Genomic DNA, 6,870 nt, shown 5'->3' on the forward strand with positions numbered 1-6,870 from the left:
TGGGGCGCGATGCGGCGGACAAGATGGGAAGGGTGGGGCATGGCGGCACTAGGGCGGGGGTGCGGTGGCGCTAGGGTGGGGAGGGGCAGAGGAAGAAGGTGGTTTCGGGGGGATGGGTGGCGGGGGAGGCGCCTGGTTCCTTGGGTGGGGGAGGGAAAATAATCCTATAAGACCCGGGTCGTACGTGGTCAAGGTGAGACCCTCCTCCCCGAGCGACACCTGGCAAACCGAATCTCAAAGCACCAGTTTCTTTCATTCCCCATTACCAAATCTTGTTCAGCTACCCGACGCTCCCAAACTCCAGCGCAGTGTGATCCGCCCCGGCTGCTCGCTGTCGACGCCGCCGCTGGTGCGCTCCTCAGCCGCCAGTGTGCGGCTGCTCGCCGTCGCTGCCGTCGCCGGTGTGCTCCTTGGCTGCTCGCCGTCGCTTTCGCATCCTTGTTTGTTGGCGCCCCAGCTCCCTTGCGACGTTTGTTGGCTGCCCAGCTCTTGGCATGGCTGCAGCTGCTTGTCCCCGTCGGCGTGAAGGAGCTTTGGACAGTGGAGGTTCTGGTGGAGAGGCTGTTGTGTTGTGTATGTCCTAGATCCATTGCCTCGCAGTGGTTGTCCCGCTGCATCACCTTGTTGCGCGTCTGCGCCGTCGACAGCGAGGTGGAGAACTAGAGATGGTGCTCTGCTCGTGAGAATCAGGGTGGTTTGGAAGTTGGGAACGAAGCTTTGAGATTCGGTTTGCCAGGTGTCGCACAGGGAAGAGGGTCTCCAGCTTGAGCACGTACGACCCGGGTCTTATAGGATTATTTGCCGTGGGGGAGGTGTCCGGCGGAGAGAAGAAGGTGTTAGCAGAATAAGGCCACTATTATTAGAATAAGGTCTTAAAGGGTGTTGTTAGAATAGACCCATCCTATATATTCGTGTTTTGTCCTCTATAGTATTTACTTATAGCTATGTCTTCATGATTGAATTTTTATTGATCTAAGTGAGTATGATCGGACCGTAACCTCTTCTGTGCTTCTACCTCAAATTCTATCTATCCAAGTAATATGCATTCTATTGAAACATGTCGTTTGTTTTCTCTGAGTCCTTGTCAGCAGCTCTCAATGAGTTGCATGCATGCCATGTGTCCTTCGAATGTGAACCGCCAGGGGCACCTGTGTAATTGCGTTGTGCCGTCCCTGCCCTTATAAATACACAACTCACCGCGGTCATTATCTCTTCTCCCACCTCTCCACCTCGCACAAACCCTAGCGCCTCTTCGAGCTCGTGTCGACGCCGGAGACGAAGTGCTTAGCTGTCGCAACTTCTTCGACGCCGTCCTCATGCCGGTCGCGGACCTCGTCCTCTCCGCCGCCGTCGTAGGCGTCTTCCACAGCTAAGTTACGGCGTGGGAGATTGAACTGCTCGGTCTCTCTCTCCACCTCGTCTAGCAGTTCATCAAGCGGTAATTAAATCTTACTTTTTACTGCCCTTTAGATCCGTCAGATCCATCCACTTCAACCAAAAGTGGTTTCTTCACTCCCAAATATGGATCCATCCTTATCTGCATCTCATATACTGCCAAGTATATTCACTTATGCTCAATAACTAGTTAGATTCCTCGCTTGTACTTATTCATGGATTCGTACAAATCTGGAACCGACTCTCTTTAAATAAGTGAATGTCTTTGTGCTATGAGGTCAATGTCTTCAAACTGATTTATCTTCAAAATCTTCTGAGAATGCATATGACCTCTTCCCCTTCCCTCGCATCTCTAATGCTATCACAGGTACATGTCCGTGGGAGAATCCCTTGGTTCTCATAGTCTGCATTCATTTGCAGAGTTCTTACAGCGTCATATTCACTCACCTGAAGCCAGTTCATGTCTGACTAGAAAGAGGAAGCCATTCACTGTCTTGAAGCCTTTCAATCTCATTAATGCTTGGATCCGCATTGTACAAAATTTGTTGACCGACCATCAGCTTCAACCTCTCTGGCAGTAGCCGAGGAGTGTTTTCCTACTTTATAAAGCCGTTATAAGGGCAAAGATTTATGGAAAACATGGCAATCCGGCCATACGGTTTTATAAACAAAGGTACACAGAGAGATATGTTATATTACGTTTTAACGTAAGAAACATCTTCCAAAGAAAATTGTCCCGCTATCAGTTCCTTTCTTTGGGTCGTCATGCTTATCATGATCATGAAACCTCACCTCCGATCAACGTGGGAGGAAAATATTGAGGATTTAGTTCGGGGAAAGTTCCCAAACTTTATGGTATTAATGAACCAAAATTTTCACTTCCGTCGTTGCCGACCAATGTGATCCTTTAAGATTGCTAGCTTTCGGCATCACCCAGTCTGAGGTACTTACTCGGATGACCCGGTAGTAACAATTGCAGAGGTGCTCCCTTTACCACCTAGCCGAACAATCGGGAACGTAGGGGTAACCACAGGAGCCAGGCAACCCAGCTTGGCCAAAATCTTAAGTCAAATTGATGCATATTTATGGCTTTATAGCGATGATTGCGGAAGGAGGCCCTCGTATATTAAATACAAACGCCGATGATATGTTTATTTTGACTCCATTGCGATCGTTTATCATTTGAAAGTGGCCCATCGTCGGCTTCCACCCCCTTTGTAGATGCTACGCAGGGTGTTTTCGCAATAACAAAACAACCCTTAGCCGATGTCTCGATGCCCGAAGGCGGTTGTGTTAGCGGAAACGAGGCAATCAGATATGCGGGCTTTATAAGTTTCACTTAGTCATAGAAGCTTAAAGTTGGGAGGCCAGTTACTAGCCCCTAGTAAGTGTTCCGCGACAGTCGAGGTCAAGCCGTAAATACTTCGGCCAATGTTATGAACGGGCCGTCATTTAACATGGGGTGACCTCTATCCATCTTATAATTTAATGCAGCCATCGGATCGCTGACCAGTTTACACTTATTGTGACAGTCAGTTTTCGGCATTCTTCGCTGAGGCGCTTAACCATGCTAGCTGGAAGCACAATCACAATGGTTCTCCCTTTGCACACCTAGCCGAACAAAGTGGAACATAGGAGGCAAGCACAGGAGCCGGGCAACCCAACTATTGACCAAAGACACCATTCAAAACAGATGCATATAAAGCAATACCCTAAAATGTTTTGCCGAATCTCTAACGGTGTCCGGCGTTGCACTGCGATACTTATGCTGGAAACACACAAGTAGTTTAAAAGTGCCATAGGCTTAAAAACCAAAAGACTTATGCGGAAACTCCACGTCCGAACTAAATAAGTCAATTGGTGCCAATCCGAAACTTGGTCTAAATTTTTTTTTGTGCTTCTGTAGTGCTTTAACATGACACATCCGATCTCAAGACTGAAAGTGGGTCAAGATCGGACCCAGGCTATCCGGCTATTGACCACACACTCGAGTCGAGGAAGGCGTGATAGAAAAAAACTTTGCAATGAACAAGAAGAAAACACATTTATTATAAAATGGCTCATGTAAATTTAAGAGCCCCCAGCTAACATGGGTAAAGGGAGTTTCTTTTAACAAACAACTCACATGACTACAGTCGAACCGACCACAAATTAAAAGTTTAAAACTTTGAGCATGAAAGCGACTTAGCTGGTTAATGTGCTCTGTGTTGATGATGAGGTCCGGACTTATGGCGGGACGAAGACATAGACCTCGGCCTGGCCGAGGTCCCAGCCCCCAAGTCGGCTCCGAAGTGTCCGATAAAAGAGCTCAGCTTGACGAAGTGGCGACATAGCGCGGTTGACGTGTTGAGGAGCTGCCCCCGGTCCAGCCGAGCTGACGAAGCCGGTCGGCTGATGATGCCAAAGTCCCCGGAGTAGGTTTGATGAAGAGATGGCAAAGCCCCCGGTCCAGTCGAGGTGACGCGGTAGTTCGGTAAGGCGACGACGGAAACCCCACGTCAGCACATCGGTATGCTGAAGTGACAGCGCTGTCCGACCCGAATCATTTACCTGTGCACAGAAAATAGTGCAAGCCAAAGATAATAGTAATAATAAAAAAATGTAGTATAATGAATAATTTATGCAAAGTGAGCAATAAAAGAAATATGGCCCGTGTGCCGAACACTCAATGAGGTAAAGCTCTTTCAGCGATGCCGAAATCCCTGAGGCAACTGAACATGTCGGTTTGGCAATTCGACCAACATGGTGATCACGCGAGCCGATTTACGCCGATTGGGACGACGACGTCGGCTTGCCGAAGTGACCGTGTGACGCAGCCAAAGTCGATTACGGAGGCGTCGATATAAGTTAGAGTTCGAGGGACGACGGTGTCAAAGCGATACGCCGATGCTGTGGCGAAGTCTCAATGCACGGCGTAGACCGTGTCCCACCGACAGTGTCCATTGATCTGTTGATAAGAATGCAGGCTCCAAATGGCAAAATAATTAGCCTACTCTTGATCATACACGTGCTAGTTCGTAAGAGGCGTAGATCATTAATTGTAAAACATGAAAATTAGATGAAGAAACAAACTACTAGTCCAAAGCGCAGACTACCATCATGCATAATTAAGTAATGAACATAAAAAGGGAAATGGTAACATCCCCCTGTACTACCGAAGTCCGTGTTATGGCTTGAATTCGACATACTGAGACGTGCGGCTGCTGCTAATTTTTTTTCAATCTGATCCGATCACACAAGTTGATCAACAAAGGCAGGATGGTGATGTCGGCAAGCCTAGGCAACTGTGCAACCCAACTGGAATTGATTTTCTGCACTCACAAAATAGTGCAAGCAAGAAATAATAATAATTGAATGAAAGAACAGAGAAAAAAAGGTGCATAATTAATTTATGCGAAGTGAATAATCTGGCAAAATACAGCCTCAGCGTCAAGGTTGGTTCGACAGAGTTCCAGCGCGTAGGTCAAAAATTTATCGGTTGGCCGAGGTGGCGTCGTTTGAGTATCTCTGCAAAAATAATGCAGTACAAACAAGAAAAGAATATATTCTATGCGTAATAATTTTACACGTTGAACAAATAGCAAGGAAAAATAGAACCTGTTTGATTGCGATGACTGTAGCAGTCAGGGGGTCTGGCGGACCAAAGAAAAATAAAAGGAATCGATCCATACTGGACTAGTAGTCTAGTACCAGATCGCTTTGATCTTCCCATAAAGATTCATCAATACGTGAGTGATGCTAGTTGAACTAGTAGAGTCATTGACTAGACTTTGGGTACTGTGCCGCCACCGCTGCACACTAATACTTCCTCCATTCCAAAATATAGTGTGCCCACGCTTCCCGAGGTCGAACTTTGACCATAAATTTAACGAACGAGACCGACTGCGGCGGGAGAAAAAGTTACATAATTAAAAACTTCTTTCGAATACGAATTCACTGATATAACTTTTGCCCCCGCCGCAATCGGTCTTAATAGTTAAATTTACGGTCAAAATTGAAGCACGTGGATAGAGGAAGCACTACATTGTGGAATGGAGGGAGTACTCAATAGGGTTAGTAGTACTTTTAGTCTAAGCACTTATATCTAGAAAAGGTAGTGAAAATCCCACGGCCGACTAGAGGCCGAATTGAGAATAGTAAGAGAAACGAATCTTCCTGGTATACGCGACCGCTGAACAGAGTTCGGGTTGGCGTACTGCTCTGCAGGGTGATCGTTCGCCGGCCAGACTGCGTCCTTCTTTTTTACTATTTGCGCCGATCTATGCATGAATCCAGCTTGCTGCTGCTTGTGAGCGCGCCCGTCAGCCGGTCAGAATCTCCAATGACTGGAGACACATCCTCACAAGTTGCGCCTGTTGCTGGTCTGTCGCAGCAGACTTTGAACCCGATGTAAAGCCCGGCATGAAATTTTCTTGACTCCGGTCTAGCTGTATACAAAGTAGCAGAAGTAGCAGCCGACCCCAAAGTGCACGCTACAAAACTAGCACTAAGGGATTAGTACTTGTTCATGTATGTGTTAAGAGGAATTAATAGCCTGACCATGGCAGCCTTGACACTTAAAAAATTAAAGGAAAAGGAGGGAATCTCCCTGGATGGTTTTTGCCATGCAGGAGCGTCCTCGGCTCTACCGCCTGGTACTGGCGCGCCCTTGCCCTGGTCGATCTCTATGGACACGCCGCGTTTGCCTGATCTTCTGATCTCCAGCGAGGCAGTGCCGACACTGCATGACGCATGCCTGCCCGACGGTGGCCTCAGTTCGCCTAGTATACCTGGATCGCCCAACGCGGCACGAGATCAAAACTAGTCTGTAAACAAAATAGAGAAATACTGAAGACAATAATTGCGAAAGAAAATCTGATGTAGGCAGAATAGATTGAATTGAAATCATAACACCTGATTTATGCCGTCGATCCGTGTCGACACCTAGGAGGCTCTCAATGAAAGCACCAATGTCGGTTCTATATCCGGGGTATCTCGTAGTAGGGGTCCTAAGTTAGGCGTCTTGGAGCGATGAATATGAGATGTCTATTGACTAGCCTGGCCTCGGTTTATATAACACACCAGAGGCCTAGCGTTTAGGATTGTCCTCGTCTTGGCCGCCAATACTTGTGGGATCTCCCTTGTATGCGGCATGGGCTGTCCAAACTAGCCCATTAGTGGATCATCATAGGGGCCCTCAGCCCGATCCAGCTGGTCGAGAGACGGCGCAGTGAGTACCCTCTAGTACAGGTCACCGTCAGACACCAAGTACAAGGACCGAATGGAGAAGCTACTAGAAATCTACAGCCACCAGACGAACGGTCTGGACCGGACGTCCGACGCCTGGAAGCCGCACAAGCCAGAAAGCCCAGCCCCAACTCTACAGCGTCCGGACGACCGCTAGCCGTCGGACGTCCGACACCCTTCAGCGCCCGGATGACCGACGCCGACCGGACGACCAGTGCCACCTTCACAGAATGATATCAGCAGAAGTCT

The sequence above is a fragment of the Triticum aestivum genome, chromosome 3A (genome assembly GCF_018294505.1).
Source record: "Triticum aestivum cultivar Chinese Spring chromosome 3A, IWGSC CS RefSeq v2.1, whole genome shotgun sequence".
Taxonomy (NCBI): Eukaryota; Viridiplantae; Streptophyta; class Magnoliopsida; order Poales; family Poaceae; genus Triticum; species Triticum aestivum.